General features: G+C 42.1%; 1 protein-coding gene across 3 annotated transcripts in view; it reads left to right on the top strand.

The window, feature by feature from the left end:
- The first annotated feature begins 2,541 nt into the window (after positions 1-2,541).
- Positions 2,542-19,655, top strand: part of PRKCD (protein kinase C delta) — a 156,928-nt gene continuing 139,814 nt past the window's right edge. The window contains exon 1 of one of the 3 annotated variants that reach the window (XM_054035727.1): positions 2,542-2,671. The gene's annotated coding sequence lies outside the window, so the exon portion shown is untranslated. Of the gene's footprint in view, positions 2,672-2,766; positions 2,877-19,655 lie in introns of those variants that run through there. The other 2 variants (XM_054035726.1, XM_054035728.1) reach the window with 2 other exon arrangements.

Raw genomic sequence — 19,655 nt, 5'->3', positions numbered from 1 at the left:
ATCCATTATAAAATGCTACCCATTTTGATGAAGCCCATTGGAAGTACTGAAATCAGGAAACTATTATTTGGACAGATCTGAATCATGGCTCTTGAATTTGTTTTCACTTTCACCTGTCATTTAATCCTTGTAGTTTTAGTTTTGTTTTACAGAAAAGTATCCATAAATTGCTACCATATAGAAAGTTCCATCTTCTAAATTGCTTTGGAATTCTATGCGATAGCAGTGAGTACAAGCTACTTTTTATTGAGGTTCCAGTGAGACATACTAGATTTTAAAATAGAATTAAAAATTATAGTCTGTGGGTGAAGTTCCCGTGTCATAAACACAAACTCTTTGATTATACTTTCAAACTTTAAAATCTCATCACAAGATATAAAAACATGTAATTGTATGAAGATATGTGCAATTTAAGTAGATTTCATTTATGATCAAAAAAAGATGTTTTCCATTCCTTTGTTCTGAGCATAGCTGTAACTATATTACATCTCCCTTAGTGCTCAGATAATCTTTCATATTTTTTTCTTTTAAACTGTAAATTGAGATGTTACTTTTGATTTTGCTCTTCATTTCGAAGTGGAATTGTGATAGATGTGGTCTCTGCAGTAGATTCAGAGGTCTTCAGACATTTTAGAAACTCTCAAGTTGTACCCTATGTACTTTTGGTAGCTATAGGCTGGAAAGGTGGATGGATGACTGGGATAAAATATCAAAAATTCAGGAGGAGGTTGACTGGAGCCCATATACATTGGGTTTGACTTTCTGCCTTGACAGTACCTAATCTGCATGGTTTTGATCACCCTCAGTTCCCAGAATCTAGCCCAAAGAGAGTTGTAAATAAAGAAAATTAAAGATACATATGTCCCGTAGCTCCTGTACTGCCCTAGAGAGGTGAAAGTACATTAGATTTACTACTGTTGAATTCAGTGAAAGTTTAATTGGAGAAGGATAAAGTCATTTAGGTGAAGGTCTGACAGGGAAGTCCACTTTACTAAAGAAAAAGCAGCTAAGTGCTAAAGAGGTTGTTAGGAAAGTTTCTCTCTTCCATATCAAGAGTAAATGTGTGTTTTATTTATCTTATCAATGGTTCTGGGCATATATGCTTTATGTTCCTTTTTTATAATTATAAAGGTTTAATTTTATAAGTGGAAATGATGCTTTTCAATAAAGGAAGACAAACTTTAGATTGATTGATTCACCATCCTCATAGCCTATATTTTAAAAATAGACAATGGGAGGGATATTGGGGAACTCCATTCAGAAGCATTAATCAAGGTCAGTCATCCCCTCCCCCCCCCAATGAGGGCACTGTATAAACATGCAGGAAGACAGCTCCTGCCCTGATCCTGCAAACTCCCTGATCCTGCAAACATTTGATACACATACTTAACATCATGTACATGTAGTAGTTCCAATGATTGCTCCCCAGCTCCCATGTGTAAAGTTAAACATGTGGAAAGTGTTTACAGGATTGGGGCCTACTGTATTTTTGCCATTCTTTAACAATACAACTCACAATTTAAAAGCCACCAAAAAATTATTTTTCACCTTTAAAAAAAAAAAAGCACTTTGTAAACTTAAGACAATCTTTCCCAAAGGATTAGGCATGTATTCAAAGCATTAGTCCAGCAAAAACTTTTACACAGATGGAATTCAAATGCACATCACCAATGGCTGAAAATCATAAGCCACCTCAATTGCGTTTGGTGTCTTCTGTCCAATTTCTGGTGGATAAGTGACACATCAAGAAAACCGCTGTGGCCTTGCTGCCAGGATTACTAAATATCTAGAGTGAACATTAAAACCACTTGTTCAAATAGAGTAAGCTGGCTTCCCCAAAGGCCAAGCACCTCCCAAAGAAGAAGGGCTGCTGCAACTACACTAATAGGAGCTTAAGATTGGATGAGTTTGGTCCCATGCTGGAACCTTTGCCTTTAATGTTAACCTAGAACTGAACTCTTGGGTCAAGCGGTCAGGGAGAGCTCCTTACTGGTCTCAGGAGAACTCAAACATGAAAGGGAAGGGAGAAGAGAAAAAGAGGGGGGAGGAGAGTAAAAGTGAAGGGGAAGACAACATGAGGGAGGAGGCAGAGTAAAAGGGGAGGGAGAGGAGAGTGAAGGAAGGAAAAGGAAGGGGAAGAATAAAAGAGAGGGGGATAGTACCATGAGGGAAGGAAGCCAAGTAAAAGAGAGGGAAGAAGAGTGAGAGAAAAGAAAAGAAGGGAGGAGAGTAAGAGGCGGAAGGAGAGTGAGAACAGGAAAAGGACAGGAGGAGAGTAAGAAAGGGGGACGGTAATGTGAAGAAAGAAGGAGTGTACAGGAGAGGGGGAAAGTACCATGAGGGAAGGGAGGAGAGTGAGAGAAGGAAAAGGATAGGAGAAGAGGAAGGGAGAGGGGGACGGGAGCGTCAGGGAAGGGAGGAGACTAAAAGAGAGGGGGGAGGAAAAGAAGGGAGGGGGAAAGGAGAGTAAGAGAGAGGGAAGGGAGAAGAGAAGAAAACAAGGAAGGCGAAGGAGCAAGCGCAGCCGGAGCAGGAGGGTGGCTCTGTCCCGCGCCCCGCCACCAGAGAACTGGCTCTGGGGTTGGGTTTCCCGCATCTGGCTGGTCGCGGACCCTGTGCAGCAGGAGCCCACACACACCCGTCCTGTGACTAGGCGGAGCCGGCGGGGCAGGTGAGCGGGCCGGGGCGGAGGAAGGAGCCGTGCCCCGAGGGGCGGAGCGCGGGGGGCGGGCCGAGCGGCAGGGGGGCGGGCTGGCCGGCCAAGCTGGGCTGGGCACTCGCTAGCTCTGGGACAGCGCTCGGCCTGGGAGCTGCAGCAGCTCCGCGCCGTCTGGCCGGGACGCCGGCCCCGCCGTGCTCAGCTCCCCCGGGAGGCGGTGAGTGCCTGGGGTCCGCGCGGGGGCTGCCGCCCGGGTACCTGCCGCCGGGACCCTGGCTCGGGGAGTTTCCCGCTTCGCACGGCAGTTCCTGCCTCGCCTGGCGCCGGGTGAATGAGGAAGCGGCACAGGCGCTGCCTGTCCTACCCCTCCCTCTGCAGGAGGCTCCTTCGTGCCTTGGTTGCGGGTGCTGTCCCCGCTTAGGGGGTGTGCATCTCCGCGGGGGGGGCAGCGCTCGGTCTGTTCCAGCCTGGGTCTCTCCCTTTAGCCGCCCCCGGGGGCTCACTCAGGTTCCCCTCGCAGCACCGGCAGGGTGGCGGGCGTAGCTGGCTTTGGGCTCGGGACGGGTACACTCATGTAAGTCAACGAGGGAGCCTTGATCTGTCCTGTCTTCCCCTCCTGGCGTCGTAAGGAGAGACGGTCGGGACTGCTCCGCAGAACTCGCACCGCTCTGGGGTAAGCAAAGGTTGCCTCTGACATCCTTTGCCGAGGAGATAACTCCACCATGGCTTCCTGGCTCTGTGAGCCTCCATATTTTGTGTAATGACTCCGTGGTGAATGCACAGAAATCAGGGAGTATAAGCGATACCTGTAAGTCCTTCTATCGGCCTGGTCCGTCTTCTTGACCGTTTTGTTTGTTGACTTCGGATCCTGTTTTTCTTCTGGGTGAACTTGCCCCTAAGAGTTACGCTATTTACTTTAGTCCTTTACTTTCCCAGGGTCTTGCTGCAAATGCCTTACTTGTTACATGCTAAACTTTGTTTGCGTGTAATAGCTGGTCAGTGGTGGTTTGTAAATCAGCAAGTGATTTTTGTTAAATCGCTTACTGAATATTTGAGAGTCAGATCAGTAAACCTATTGAAACAGGGGTCTCTGGCTAACTCTGAGCTAAGATAGTGACCATAGAAGCTGATGCCAGTTAATATACATGATAATGGACTTGCGTAACAAAACCTGAATTTAGTACATTTATAAAGCAGATAAAAAAGTCTTCCTAGCTGATTTGTGTTTCCCCTCTTCTTGAGAGGATGGGAACTGGCAAGAGTACATTGACATTTTTAAAATTGTTGTTGAAATATAGCCAACATGACAACTGATGCCAGTCAAATGGTCCTTGCAACAAATGATGGCAGTCATATAGTTTTTAATTAGGCGTTTTCAGTGATGCTCTTGCTTCAGAAGTGAGGGGCCAGGAAGTAAGGATGCTTATACTCTTCTACATGTTAGTAAAAGTTGTTGTATCCCTGTATGTGAGATGGCTCAGCTGTCTGAATGAGAGACTTTTTTTGTGTGGACTTTCTTAGCATGTCTTCTGGTTTCACTGTGATAATAGTGATCATTAGTTCCAGGAAGCATAGCTAACCTGGACAGGGAAACTTTGTGTTCAGGGAGGAGTCATAATTTAGCCCATACAACTCCAGGAATGCTACAGTATGAAGTAATTTATTTATCTATCATGTCAGCTAAAGGTTTGATTATAAAACAGCTGTAGCTTCCTTTGATTTGGGAGATGAAGCAACATATCAGCAGAACAGACTTTAAAAATATATATACACCGAAAGCAAATGGGAGCAAAGTTGAGTTTTCAGTGAGCTAAGCAAATTGTAACTATATGACAAGATAATGGAATTCTTACATCTTCAATCCCTGTTCAAATATCTGGAGTTTGTGTAATTTAGGGTTGCCAGTTTTGGTTGGACGTATTCTTGGAGGTTTCATCACATGACATAATCTTTAATTCCTGGAGCCTCCAGGATAGTCCTGAAAGGTTGGCAACCCTTCACTCTGTGTGTGCGTGTATAGGCATTTGTTTGTTTTATAGGCCCCTCTGTGCTGATCCATGGAGGATGTGAGTTGTTACAGTGTCCAATTATTGAGCCTTGTCTCGTTCACTCAAAGGGTACGTCTACACTTACCGGAGGGTCCGGCGGCAGGCAATCGATGTTCTGGGATCGATCCCGGAAGTGCTTGCCGTCGACGCCGGTACTCCAGCTCGGCGAGAGGAGTACGCGGCATCGACGGGGGAGCCTCCCTGCCACGTCTGGACCCGCGGTAAGTTCGGACTAAGGTACTTCGAATTCAGCTACGTTATTAACGTAGCTGAATTTGCGTACCTTAGTCCGAAGTGGGGGGTTAGTGGGGACCAGGCCAAACTCATGCTGTTAATTTTTGAGGTCCTGGGTTCAAATCTTCTCATGTCAGCCAAGATGGTATCTGTCACATTTGCACTTAATATAGATCCTAAGTATGGTAATATTAGTCTTTTTAGTCCAGACACACGTATCATCAGTTTTTGTTTCTCAAGGATCACTATTGGATATGCAGCACATTTGAACCATAAGTAAACTGCTCAGCATGTCAAGCTATAAAATCCCTCGCTATGTGATCAAATATGGATCTTTTGAAAGCAGTTGGAAAACAGTAAAATTTAAGAAATTAACTTTTCTGGTCTCCCCTTTTTGTATACATGCAATATATGCACACACATACCCCCTACTATATGTATAAGTTCATAGAGGAAACTTCAGAATTCTCCAAAACTTTTAACATTATTGAAATATAGCATTTTATGTTCATATCTGAAGTCTTAATTTACAGGGGTTGGTTGGATGTTGTGCTATCTCTCTCCTAAAATACCTAGGTAGCACAGAGGAGATAATATTAGTTTGCACATAGGAACTGCCAGGCCCAAAAGTCCATCTAGTCCAGGGGTTGGCAACCTTGCAGAAGTGGTGTGCCGAGTCGTCATTTATTCACTCTAATGTAAGGTTTCGTGTGCCAGTAATACATTTTAACGTTTTTAGAAGGTCTCTTTCTATAAGTCTATAATATATAACTAAACTATTGTTGTATGCAAAGTAAATAAGGTTTTTAAAATGTTTAAGAAGCTTCATTTAAAATTAAATTAAAATGCAGAGCCCACCGGACCGGTGGCCAAGACCCAGGCAGTGTGAGTGCCACTGAAAATCAGCTCACGTGCCGCAGGTTGCCTACCCCTGATCTAGTCTAATATCCTCTGAGTTGACAGTGGGCAGGACCAGGGGAAGTTGTAAGAATCCCACTGAAGACAAATGGGAGATCCTCTGCCTTCCACATTGTCTCACTCTGTTAATCTCAAATAGAGTTTGGTTTAACCTGAAACATTAAGTTTAAAGTCTCTAACAAAATGTTGTTCACATTAACTTTCATAACTTTGGATATTCTTGTTATCCATATAAATGTCCAATTTCTTTTGAATTTTGGTAATTTCTTGGCCTCATGCACACGTTTAGGTTCGGTCTACACTGCAGTCAGAGGTGTGATTTGCAGTTTGTGTAGGCATACCCATGCTTGCTTTAGTCTAGCTAACCCACTAAGATAGCAATGCAGGCATTGGCTTCAACATGGGCTTTCCAAGTCTGCCCAGTCCCCATAGATACGTAGCTGGTTGCTAGCCCGCATTGAAGTCTGCGCTGCTGCATCTTCACTGCCATTTTAGTGAGCTAGCTAGATTCAAGCTACCATAGGTATGCCTAGCCAAGATGCAAATCACACCTCCACTTGCAGTGGAGGCATATACCCCAAGTGCTTCTTTCACTCGGTTCGCTAGCTACTGTTAAATGCACCGGCAAATAATGCATGCTGTGCCCAGCACCAAAGAAACAACCAGAGAAAGAAATGCCATTGAGTTTGAGGTGACTGCAGTTTGTCAAGCTGAAGCAGCAACATTGTAGTTTTCCTGAAATGTTCCTTAACAGCTCAACAGCTACTTCAGCAATTTAAAAAAAAATGTTCAGTATTTCCTGTTTAGAGCAGTTCCTGAAAATGTCTGTTACAAAAATGTATGAGCTAATATCTAATATTCTGACTGATGGATTATCAGTTACCCAAAGCCACAGTGGAAAGTCTGCAAACTTTGGGGAAAGAGTTAAACACTGCAGATTGCAACACACAGCTTCAGAACATTATCTTCTTTTTCAGCTTCTACTTCCAGTCATATGTTAAAATACAATCATTAGGTTCCGCAAATGCATCCCCATGCATATACCCTTTATCTTATTCTTTTTATAATACTCTTCTTGACTTAAGGTTCTTTGACTGTCTTCTTTATAAAACCTTCTTATAATGGCCCTCAATTAAACATTACCTCTTCATGACATTTAAATATTGTTATTTCTAAAGGGGCTGAGAGACAGAGAGGGTAAAAACTGTACATTTTGGAATTGTATTTTTAAACCAAAATTTCTACCACATGAGAAATATTACTCCATTAAGCACAAATTAAATGGTTTTGTGTAATGATAAATGAAATGGAGTTAAGAACTACCAGTACTTTAGCAATCTAATTCTAGGAGTTCAAACTTAGCCATCAAGTTATTACAGCTGCTCAGTGGCAATGAATGGCTCAATATGAGAGTGTAGGCAACTATCATCTGTTACAAAGCTCTGTTGATGTAAGGCCAATATAGTTGTTAAATGCAGCAAAGAGTCACTGTTTGTCTGATGTGAAGTAGAATTCATAGAAAATAGTCTGAGTCCTGCCCCCCCAGTAACTGAGCCAAGAAAACACCACCTTGTTTAAAACAGTGATTCCCATGCTGAGACAAACCTGATAAAAAGAGATCTCTTAAATATAGGAAGCAATTTACTTTGTCTGGTATCTTGCCTATGCCATAATTATTTGTGAATATATTTGGGGTATTTTTTTTTTTTATAACTTATAGCCTGCCTTTTCCTTGTGCTCAAACATACTGTGCAGTCATAATTCGGTCACTGTGGCATTGGTCTGGTGAGCCTGAAATACTGAGATATAATAAATTCCAATTTCTGACCTCACAGCACAGTGAAAAGAAGATGGGCTACGAGGAAGGAAGCGCTGCTTAAACGTATTTACTTTTGTGAGCTTGCAAATTTTGGAAGGATACTTAAACAAAAACAAATCTATTTACTTATCAAAATAATAGTAAATATCATTATTAATAACAAAGTTTTTGTATTAAAGCCACTCTCTAAATTGGCTCTAGGCCTCAAATTAGACCTGCCACTCTCGTTTCTGGTTCAAGGACATGCACGTCATGCTGTCCCTCTGCTTTGCTTGTCTACTTAATTTTGGGGAGTAGGCAAGACATTTACGTGTTCCAGATATCGGCTCTCTAATGAGTTGGAGTTCAGATCTTAGACCTCAGATTTGAGGAAGAGATAAGAAACTCTTCCTCCTTCACCACCAAGATCAGAAAGACATTTACCTCCCACAAAAAAAAAGTTGAGTAGACCAGGGCTTGAAACATCAAACACTAGTCAAAGGCAGCTAGAAAAGGTTAAAGAAAAGGAGGGAACCACCAGTGAAATTCCAGAGTAACCCACTTGTTATTAGAAACCCAACTCTCCCACTATCGTTGGCTGTTGAAAAGAGTGCTGGGATTCCTACCAGAATGTTCTCCTTGGACTTTAGTCTGGGCCTCCGTCTTGCATATCAGCTTCTGGCTAGTAGGTGCCTAATAAACATGAATGCTCTTTCCTCTTCCATTCAGCCTTGTAACTATTTGTGGAGCTCCACTACTGTACCTCTGGACAGCTTCCTTTGAGTCCTCCTCTCCTTGAATAGCCTCAATGCCCGAGTTGGTTCCTGATAGTTTCAAGCTGTGCAAGGGGTCCTAAATGCCAGCAAAGAAAGGAACCTGAGTCTTGCAAAAGGATAAAATTAACATACTCTGGTCATTTTCACTGTTGCTATTCAGAACCCCCTGGACAGCAGTGGAAAATATCAAGAATAATGCCAATTTGAATCTGTTGTATTTGGCAAAGCTATGAGCAATAGAGACAGGCACTAGAGCTCTCTTTTTGCAAACTCAGAAAGAAAACACTACATTGGTTTACATTGTGTCCTATGTAGAAGGTTATCTTAGCTGCCATAGGCACTGGAGAGTGATAGCCTGACTTATTTATTTTTTCCCCATAGGTACTGATCACCCTGTGTAATGGGAACTGTGGGTGCTCTCGGGACCTATGGCAATCAGGCTGTTTAATTTTTTAAAGTATGTGTTAGTTTATGCAGAAATAGAGGTATTGACGCCCACTTGCCAGGAAAAGCTTCCACCTGTCAGAGGCAAGATTTATTTTTTCACCAGACTGAATTGGATTTTGGACCTGTCAAACTTGCTGTTGCTTGTTATCTTTTTTTTTTTTTTTCCAATTGACAAAAATTCAGTTAGAATTGATGCTGTTCTAGCTAGTAGGAGGGAGGAGCAGGGAAAACTCCAAAGGCATAAGCTGAGGTGCCAGACTTTAATATTAGTATTTTATAAATGTTCCTTAAATTAAAGGGGAGAGCAACTGCACAGAATTAATAAAAAGCTATAGAATATGCATTGCAGTATCGCAGATCAGTATCTTTCAGTAACTGGGTTGATGGAAACAAGGAGCAAAGCAGTAGCTTGGCACTCAGTTTACTGGAGAGAATGCCTCGTGCTACTCAGCCAGCAATCTCAGAAGAGAGCCATCCATTCCTCCTTTGTCAGCAGGACCATGATGATGGGATGCAAGTGCTTTGGGGCTGATGGGAGGGGTTAAAAGTTCATGAAACTTGGGAACATTCTTGATCCATCTGAGAAATAGAGGGCCTTTACAAATTGTTGCAATGTTGGTGCTGAGTGATTTGAAGGGCTGGAGAATGTGTGTGTGTATTTCTGATTATGGGTTTGTTAAGCCTTTCAAATAAATGCATAGTTTATTGTCACTTAATGCTTAAGGCTGAAGCTGTCAAAAGATTGAGACTCAATGTGAGTTGGGTACTTAACTTGTTTTAAAAACCCCAGCATAAATATTAAAACACATTCACCCTCGGAAGTGATGATGCTGTATCAGTATGGCTGCTGCACATGATCACACACTAAAATCATTTTCATGTGATTGATATCTGACATTATAAAGTAAAATCAGTTTCTATAAACAGAATTTCAGAACACATCTACATAAATAGAAAATAATTTTAGGTATTTCAGTTCCCATGAATCTGGGTTAACATGTAGTTAGTTTGCCGTTGTGTGCGGTGTTGAAAAGTTTATTTAAGGGTGTTTTCTCAAGCACATTCAATTGGTATTCATGCAGTGATAACAGCTTAATAAACTGTTCGGTGTGTTTCTATGTGGCTGTCACAGATAATTTCATAGAACTGTAGCATGGGTAATGCACCTTAATGGTTTTACCTGGAAAGGGACACACTCAAAGTTGCTAGGCCTTAAATAATACAAGTTCAACTATGTTTTGGAGAGTGTGTGTGGTTGGGGGGTGCTTCTTGTCACCTATCTTTTTGAGTGGGCAGAGAATCAAAACTTACAAAAATTTGGCTCAGAAAAGGATTCTTGTGGATTCCAATATGTTACCTGCTTAAAAGAACAGGGCAGATGGGCAAATTACTGAGAAGAACAAGAGATAATTTGGGTGGCATTACAGTCATGGGTGAAGTATTATTAGGTTGTTTGCTTAGTTGGTATGTCATCTAATAATGTGTTTTTACACTTCATTGACAGTATTATTTTTATTTGTGCGGTTGTAGTTCCTATGAGCCCCCAATCAGAGACCAATGTTTATTTATGCACAGGCCACCTTTTTCATTATAGGAAGTATCATCCTTCCTTGGTTTGCAGAGGTGATTTAGAGATCACAGGCCTGGTTCTAATACTGGCTGTGTGACCAAAAAACATTTGTATATCTTGACCTCTCGAGGTCCCTTCCAGTCCTATGATTCTATGAAACATGCCCAGCAAGAACAATAGATGTTTTCCCCCCCAACATAAAAAGTTATTGGAGGGATGAAAATCTAGTCCTGTGCTGGCTTAACCTAGTTTTTTATTATGTGTTGGTTTCATGAGATGACAGATAGATAGTTTCACCTTTTTGTTCCCTTACTCTTAGGCCCATTAAGTTAAAGGTCAAGTTACATAATAAGCCATTTAGAACCTCATTTTTCCCCCGAGTACCTTTGTATTGCAAACCTGTTAAAAGCAATGTTTGTGAATGTTGATTTTTGCACCTCTTATTACTTTAAAGTCCATGGTTTCTTGAGGAAGTGCAGTTTATCTTTGCCACCACATTTTTCTGCCTGACTAAGAAACTTGCTAAACCTGAACACTCAGTGATTACAGAGTTTGGTCCTCATCATGCCTGTGGCAGCTCGTATATGTCAATGCACCAGATTTATTTTGTGTCAACGTGCAATATGGGCAGAGTTACAGAGAGGAGGAAGTCTTGTTTGTTGTGCTATCAGACTTGTTTTTTGTTTGCCTGCTGATTGAAATACATTTCTGGAAACTTGTGGCCAGATATTTAAAGGTATTTAGGTGTCTAAAGATGCAGCTAGGCACCTAATGGGATTTTCAAAGGCACCTAACTCCCACTGAAACCAATGGGACTTGGGCACCTAGGTGCTTCTGAAAATCCCAGTAGGTGCCTAAATACCTTTAAATATCTGGCTCTTAGTCAAATATTATGGACTAGACCCTGCAAGCCTCTGATTTGTTTAAAACTGCCACTTACTTAATGCAGCTTAGTTAGTCTATTGCTAACAGAGCTATTTGGTGAGGTTTTTTAAAACTAAGCTTACCAGGTAGTATGCATATTTGCCAAAAACTTCTATTTGGGAATTGATTTGGGCCGGGTGGGAAGCAGAGTGAGGCATGAGGCTTTTTCATTTAAAGAAAACTTGCTGCATGAGAAATTAATAACAATTGAGAAACTCCAGGCCAAATCCTTCCATAGTACCATCTTAGGGAAATACAGATAGCACGATTCACCCCTTGCCTTTCATTTGCTGTCAGGGCTGGCTCCAGGCACCAGCTTGCCAAGCAGGTGCTTGGGGCGGCCACTCTGGAGAGGGGCAGCACGTCCAGCTATTCGGCGGCAATTTGGCAGACGGTTCCTCACTCCCGCTTGGAACGAAGGACCTCCCGCCGAATTGCCACCGCAGATTGCGATTGCGGCTTTTTTTTTTTTTGTGCCGCTTGGGGCGGCAAAAACCTTGGAGCCGGCCCTGTTTGCTGTTGTCAGAAGAGTCAGTGATGGAGCTGAATGAGCATCATTCAAGTACTCTGAAACGTTTTTATGTTAAAATGAAACTAACTTTTTTAATTGTGTGAATCTCATAATAAAATAATAGCTTTCGTAATGCCTCCTGGATGACTTTGCATTTGGTTGGCTCAACTAAGTAACTAAAGAAAGGAGTGTTTTGTATCTAAATTTTTTTTTAGTGTTACTTGGATTACACTGGTGTAAATGCTGATTTGTGGCAATGACATAAATATATGTCAGATAATATTTTAATGGAAAACCTTTTGTCTATGTAGGATTTATTGCTTTTTTTTAAACAGTTTCTGATTCATTTAAATACATGTAAGAAAAGAACACAGTTGATGTATTTATTTCAGGGTGGATGGGTGTTTGTCTCTTGTTAAGATCTCATGCTTTTGACAGCAAACTTTGCTTCCTTTATAGATTCACATTGTGATTCCTACAATAAGAACTAAAACCCCATACAGTCATACAAGTATGTGTGCATGTGATGGAGTAGGAGTTGATTTGACTAAAGATGCTTTTAGTATTGACAGAAGACTCTTCAAAAGTACCTGGTGATCTTTGCTGCAAAAATACCACATTTCTCATACTCTCTAGTTCAGTGATACTCAGACCTCAGTGGTTCAGCATTATCGATCAGCATTACCCAAAGAGCCATAGTAGTGTGAATTAAATGTTTCATTTACTGTTGTACTATATATTCATATTTAAACAGTATGACAGAGGAATTATATATACACAATATTCTCACAGTAAAACGACTGACCAAGTATTATAATTTTATCAACTACAATTGGTTAATAACATAGTAAAAGCATCCTAATTGGTTAAAACTTAGATTGGCTAATAAATAAATCACAGTGTTTTAATATCAAGTGCTTCGAAGAGCTGTAGGAGAAACATTAAAGAACCACTTGGGACTCGCGAGCCTGCATCTGAGTATCACTGCTCTAGATTTTAGGTGGGTGGTGTGATCATAGAGTGACTTAATTCTTTATCATTCAGTTTGCTGATGCATTAGAGCTCTGTTAATGCAGAATTTCCAGTGGCTCCAAAAAACAATACAGCCTGAATCTGTGTTCTCACCCAGAGATCTCCCTGCCCAAAGGGACCACCCTGGCCATAAAGACTCCCTAATAATGCAGCTCCAATGGAGCAGCTCTGCTATGGAACTGGGGGCTACTGGAGGCCAGAGCCACTGTGAAGAAACAGGGCCTGCTGCAGATCCCTGAGAGCTTGCCAGGGTAAGGGAGAGTCTGTAGTTTATTCCACAATGGGCAGGGAGGCTACCCCTGCACTTCCATCCTATTGGAATAGTAGAAGAGGAGCTTTTTGAGGGATCCTTGTAGAAATTTCCATCTTCTAGGGCAGGGGTCGGCAACCTTTCAGAAGCGGTGTGCCGAGTCTTCATTTATTTACTTTAATTTAAGGTTTCACGTGCCGGTAATACATTTTAACGTTTTTTAGAAGGTCTCTCTCTATAAGTCTATATATTATATAACTAAACTATTGTTGTATGTAAAGTAAACAAGGTTTTCAAAATATTTAAAAAGCTTCATTTAAAATTAAATTACAATGCTGATCTTATGCCACCAGCCTGCTCAGCTCGCTGCCAGCCTGGCGTTCTGTTCACCCTAGACTGGCAGCGGGCTGAGTAGGGCCTGACCTCTGAAGCCCCCCACACCCCCAGAAGGGTGGGTGTGGAGGGCTTCAGAGGTTAGGGCAGAGGGCTGGGTGTGTGTGGAGGTGCAGGGCAGAAGGCTGGCGGTGTGGGGGGCTTCAGAGGTCAGGGCAGAGGGCTGGAGGGGTGTGGGGGGGTGCAGGGCAGAAGGCTGGCGGTGTGGGGGGCTTCAGAGGTCAGGGCAGAGGGCTGTGGGTGTGGGGGAGGTTCAGGGCAGAGGGCTGGGGGGCTCAGCTCGTGGGGGTGCTCCCTGCCCTCTGCCCTGAGCGGCTCATGGCAGGGGGCTGGAAGGGATATGTCCTGTTCCACCCCCTGCCCCAAAGCCCATCCCTACCTCTTCTCTGCCTCCTTTACCCAGGGCTGGCTTTAGCAAGGGGCTGCTGCGCGCAGGCTGGAGCTCCGGCCGCGGGGCATTTGCAGAGCAGCGAGCACGCAGCCACTCCTCTCCCATCCCTTTGCAAGGGCCGGCGCAGGGAAGGAGAGGAGGAGGGGCAGGAAAGCAGGCTGCACCATGGCTGGGGAAAGGAGGTGGGGAGCTTGGCTGCTGCAGGACGGAGCTTCTGCCTCCTGCCCCAACAGGGGAGAGCGGTGGGTGGGCTGAGTGCGGCTGGGGGTCGGAACCGCGGCAGGCAGCCGCGTGCCATTCAAAATCGGCTCGCGTGCCGTAGGTTGCCGACCCCTGTTCTAGGGACTCCTTATACAGGCTTTTCTGAAGGAGGGAATGATTTGGGCCAAAGGGTTTATAGGGCATTCCTGTTGACTTCCTGGGGGCTTGGAGATTTGGCCTGGAATTGTCTTTATTTAAAAACAAAATACCAACAACAGACTAATTTCTACAGAATGAGCATTAAAACTATGGAATCTGCAGTCTGCTTGTGCCCTGCCCCTCCACCTCTAGTTGAACCAGGTTGTTAACTTAGTTCATGATGACTATTCCCTTTGCCCGCAGTAGGTTGAACTTGCTTCTTTGTGTAAGCACTTTAGGGATCTCTTGCAATTGGAAGGTGTTTATGAACCCACATTTCACTCATTCATTTAATCAGGAATGAATCTCATTGTGACAAAAGTTGGCTTTACAAAGAGAATATCTGGCAAGTGAGGGCAGAGTTTCATTTTACCTCAAATGAAGGTTCTTGGCTAAAAAAAAATGACCCCAGGCTCTTCTGTTTGCTTTGTATGATTGATTATTTCCAGACTTCTCTGGTTTCCAAATTACTAGTCCTCTGAGTCCCAAATGGTCAGCTTCCAACCATCCCCACAGCGGTCTTACCAGCAGAGCCATTGTACCAGAACTTGCGTGTACACCAGAGACTGAACTCATTGCATCATGGGGGCCTGTGAACATGGCCACTGGCTCTTGTTAGGCCAGCCCATGACTCTGCCTCTCTTGCATTACACTGGAAAGAAAAGGGGAAACTTTGGTTCATTCTGACCTCAGCTCCCCTCCTTTTCTCCCTCTGGTGAGGAGCAGAATGCACAGAGTAGTCTTAACTCCCCTCGTCGTAGGGAGCTAGCAGTCACGTATACAGGGTATCAAGCTACAATGAACAGGAATGCTGCTTGTGCTCTGGGAAAGGGGAAAGTCAAATTTTTGCTCCTGGAGAGCCGTATGAGAACTGGGGGATGGGGCAGCATGCATGGAAGGGAATGGGGACTTGTGAATGAGGAAAAGCAGGAACGTGGAGGCTGAAACAGTGGGGGGTATCATAATTGGGGAGGCTGGGATCATGAGGGATTATAGGACTGGAAGGGGCCTCGAGAGGTCATCTAGTCCAGTCCCCTGCACTCATGGCTGGACTAAGTATTATCTAGAGCAGGCATTTGTCTAAGTTTCTCTTAAAAATCTCCAATGATGGGGATTTCACAAACTCCTTAGGCAATTTATTCCAGTACTTAATTACCCTAGAAGTTTTTCCTAATGTCCAACCTAAACTGCCCTTGTTGTGATTTAAGCCCATTGCTTCTTGTCCTATCCTCAGAGATTAAGGAGAACAATTTTTCTCCCTCCTCTTTGTAACAAACTTTTATGTGCTTGAAAACTGTTATCCTGTCCCCTCTGTCTTATCTTTTTCCAGACTAGACAAACCCAGTTTTTTCAATCTTGTCTCACAGGTCATGTTTTCTAGACCTTTGATCATTTTTGTTGCTTTTCTCTGGATTTTCTCCAATTTGTCCACATCTTTTCTGAAATGTGGTGCCCAGAACTGGACACAATACTCCAGTTGAGGCCTAATCAACACGAAGTAGAGCAGAAGAATTGCTTCTCATGTCTTGCTTACAACACTTCTGCTAATACAGCTGAAATAATGTTTGCTTTTTTTGCAATAGTGTTATACTGTTGACTAATATTTAGCTTGTGATCCACTATGACCCCCAGATCCCTTTCTGCAGTACTCCTTCCTAGCCAGTGATTTTCCATTTTCTATGTGTGCAACTGATTGTTCCTTCCTAAGTGGAGTACTTTGCATTTGTCCATATTGAATTTTTTCTATTTACTTCAGACCATTTCTCCAGTTTGTCCAGGTCATTTTGAATTTTAATCCTAACCTCCAAAGCACTTGCAACCCCTCCCAGCTTGGTATCATCTGCAAACTTTATAAGTGTACTCTCTATGCCATTATCTAAATCATTGATGAAGATATTGAACAGAACCGGACCCAGAACTGATTCCTGTGGGACCCCACTTGATATGCCCTTCCAGCTTGACTGTGAACCACTGATGATTACTCTCTAGGAACAGTTTTTCAGCCATTTTTGAACCCACCTTGTAGGAGCTCCCATAGAATGGGATGCTGAGCCAGAGGAGAGAACAGAACTGGGAGAGCGAGGTAATGGGTGAAGCTGAACTAAGCTAATGAGGAGCCTGGGATATAGGGGGAACCAACCTAGTGCAGAATATGGGAAATCATAATTATCCTGAAAAACCACAGAAGACCAAGTTTTCAAGCCATATGGCGCTGCTTATAATTGCTGATCCAGGTTTATCTGGGATGCAGCATACCAATGGTATTCTCACATGCTTTCTGGTGGTTTCACTAAATATCTGGGAACTCTGTTTTTTATTATAAGGTTCTGGGGAAGAGCTGAAAGAGAGCACACTGGGTTGGGGGGAAGTCAAGCACTGCTACTTTGTAAAGTCTATCCTCTATTTCGCATTAATGTATAAACTGTTTTTCTTCAGGGAATGTCCCTGATGTCCTAACAGTCTCCAAAGGCAATCCCAGAGCTTTAATGAAATATGTCTGCTGGACTGATCTTCTGACCTATGTTGGGTATTGTAGGTTGGATCGATCTACTTTCCTTTTCCAGTGGGTAAAGATAAGCAAACGTAGCTTTGCTTGAGAGAAGCATTTCTTTAAAAAAGAGAAGAAGTTATGAAATATTTGTTCCCACAGATTTTGTGGCTGTTGTATCTCATTATGTTGTTAAGACTTGGAATTTACCCTCGCTGGGGAAGGACAGAGACAGTGTGGACTTCTTGTGGATGAAAACTGTTGTAATTTAGAAGCTTCCCCCATGCTTTCTTGTGGTGTTTTGTGTCTAATTGTCTCTGTTCTCTTATTTTTTAGCAACTATGGGCCTGATCTTATTTTGATAAAGTTAGTGATAAAAATTTCACTAACTCCAATAAGAGTAAGATCTAGCCCTAAATCCTTAGTTCAGTCAAGAGATGGTAACTGTTTGCAGTTGTGTATTAAGCTCATCAGGCATGTAATTGGATTTTGGAAGTGCATTGTGTCACTCATCCATTATTCACTTAACTTCCAGCCAGAATAAAAATATGTTGCAAATCTTATTATACAGTTGTTCTCATTTCAAAAGCTGCTGACACTATAACAGGCTACAGCAGAACTGGCTTAACAGGTTGCATTTTTTTTTCACATAGGTGCTATGAAGTTACTAACTTGCTATATCAGGTTACATGCTATATCAGGTTACATGCTATATCAGATTGCCTTTGCCACCTGAGTGGCACCTGTGTTTGAGAAAATTTATGTCTATAAGTAGGTGGACTTTATTGTTTGCCCAAGGATCCTGGATGGATTTTGTTTCTAAATGTTTGCAATGTTGTAGTTATGTTGGTCCCAGGATATTAGAGACACAAGGTGGGTGAGGTAATACCATTTATTGGACCAACTTCTGTTGGTGAGAAACAAAAGCTTTCGAGTTTACATAGGACCCTTCTTCAGGTCTGGGAAACATGTTCAGAATGTCACAGCTAAATACAATGTGGAACAGATAGTTTAACATAAGTAGTTAACACGTATTGTAAGATTATGACCTGAAGAAGACTGTGTAAGCTTGAAAGCTTGTTTCTTTCACCAACAGCAGTTGATACAATAAAAGCTATTACCTTACCCACCTTGTCTCTCTCATATTTTAAGAGACCCCGTTCAAGGTGATGTGGCCAGTTAACCCCTCTGCAGTCATAGGACAAAAAAAGAGGGGCTAGTGGGGATTGTTGTAAAAAGCCATAAATCCAGTGTCTTTATCAAGTCCATGATTTTATTGTGTAGCAAAGTTATGAATTTAAGCTTCCAGGCTCATCTTTTGAAGGTGTTGTGCAGGTTTCCTTTGAGGATAAAGACTGAAAGATCAGATGTGGAGTGATTGCATTGTGTAAAGTGTTCACCAGTGGGAGATATGGTGTTTTTCTCTTTTATCCGTTTTTTGTGCAAGTTCATTTGAGAACGTACATAGTTGTTGGGACATTTAGTGCACTGGATGAGGTACACTATGTGTTGTGATAGGCATGTGATAAGCATCTTTTATGCAAAAACTCAGAGCTGTGTGAAGTATTTGTATTGATCCTGAAACTGTAAATGAATGTGAGTGTAGTGGTAGGGATCAGGGAGCATGGACTGAGTTTACTTGAACCAGGAACAGAGAGAGATGCTTTTGCGAGCACCTTCCAAACTTAAATGCGTTTTCAGAGCACACAGTTTGCTGCTAGTAGATCAGAACTGCAAGCTAGGTCACTGCTTATATTTCTGGTTAATTCTTAAAATGGCTCAAGTATATAAATAAGTCTTTGCAGTATTCCATTTTGATGGAGATGTTGGATGAATATTTAACCCTTAAGGCACACGGAGGGAGTCCGTCTATTTTTGTGAATACTTTTTAATATGTAGTAACTAGAGTTCCATGTTGTGTATACATGTTCCATGTATATCTTGTTATAGCTAATTTCTAGATATGCCTAGTTCTTTTTCTCACTCAGGCCTTATCTATATTAAAAAACTGCATTTGTATAACTAAGGCCATTTAAAAATTGTTCTAGGTAAGCTGGTGCAAGCCTCTAGCATAAATACACTTAAGTTTCACTCTTATTTAAATTGGTCCAGCTATTTTTGATAAGGCCATGTCTACCGACACAAGTCCCATTGGCTTAGATAAAAATCAGCTTTATGTTGATTTAGTTAAATCAGAGCAAAGCCTGGTGTGCACATCCATCAGTCAACACACTTGTAAACTGATTTGCCACAATTATTTGTACTGAATTAAGCTAAATTGACATAAGTCTCTTATAAACTGATCAGAATGTAATTTAAGGAGTGTCCAGGAAAAATCTGTCCCTTCTCCCTTTGGCCACTTGGAATAAACAATAAGAAAATCATAAAGGAATAGGATGGGACATAGTTCGGTCCTCTGTAGAATTTGAGATTTTTACTCATTGATAAGGTTGGTTAGTTGTCATAGCAGAAATGTAAACATTAGAATTTTAGCTAAAAATACTCTAAAAATCATGATGCACCCACCATCTATTCAGTTTTGTCAACGGGAGATGGTCAATTTGAAAATCACTTTTTTTTTTGGCCAGAAAATGTTATAACTACAAGAACACTCTTGATATTTCTTAAACATTAAATAACACTTGCCTGTTTAGTTTGTGTTAAAGAGAAGACTTTACAAAACTCAAAATGATGCATGCTATTAAATACCCCTATATTTGGATGAGCAAGTATAAAAATATGTTGACTGGCTCTAATGCTATAAATACCATGTCAGCAATGGAAGAGAAAACAAACTGAAGTAGGATCCAGGGAGAT

Source organism: Malaclemys terrapin, chromosome 7, assembly GCF_027887155.1.
Source record: "Malaclemys terrapin pileata isolate rMalTer1 chromosome 7, rMalTer1.hap1, whole genome shotgun sequence".
NCBI lineage: Eukaryota > Metazoa > Chordata > Testudines > Emydidae > Malaclemys > Malaclemys terrapin.
This window is presented reverse-complemented; position numbering and strand designations above follow the sequence as displayed.